Consider the following 653-nt stretch of genomic DNA (forward strand, 5'->3'; position numbering starts at 1 on the left):
TCTCTCTCTCTCTCTCTCTCTCTCTCTCTCTCGGAGCAACAATATGCATTTTTAGATATCTTGCCCAGAGTCCAGCTGTTGAAAAATAAAACTTAACAAAACTCTCACCAGGAATATTTCTGCCCCAGAAAATGTAGAACATTTTTACAAAGCCCTCCAAGGATGTAAGTGGTCTTCCCTTTCCCCTCAAATAATTATCTATCCCTCAACTGCTTATCTTTTCTATATATTTTTATCATTCATTATTTAAATTAATTTATTTATTTTTATCATTCATTAATTTATCATTCATAAATATGTTGATGAAAATATTTATTAAACGTTTCTCTGTGCTATACATGGTGGTGTGCACTGGCAATGAAATCTGTATTATAGTTTAAATTAAAGCCTAGGAAGAACTTCTCAAATCCATTTCACCTATCTTATATCTTAGCAAACCAACCATATCACTTTCTTCCTCACTGCACATTTGTTTCTGCTTTTGTGGACTACAATGGGTACAGGGCTCCATTATTTTAAACCTTGTGAGAGTAACCAAGGTAAACTGTCCTATGCAATGGCACAGGTGTGCTCTCTCTCACCATCTCTCTCTGGATCTGCTTGTGTTTATTGTAGCTACCTTTTCACAAGAGAAAGAAACAGAAAAAAAATGA

This window comes from Mandrillus leucophaeus, unplaced genomic scaffold (genome assembly GCF_000951045.1).
Source record: "Mandrillus leucophaeus isolate KB7577 unplaced genomic scaffold, Mleu.le_1.0 Scaffold1029, whole genome shotgun sequence".
NCBI lineage: Eukaryota > Metazoa > Chordata > Mammalia > Primates > Cercopithecidae > Mandrillus > Mandrillus leucophaeus.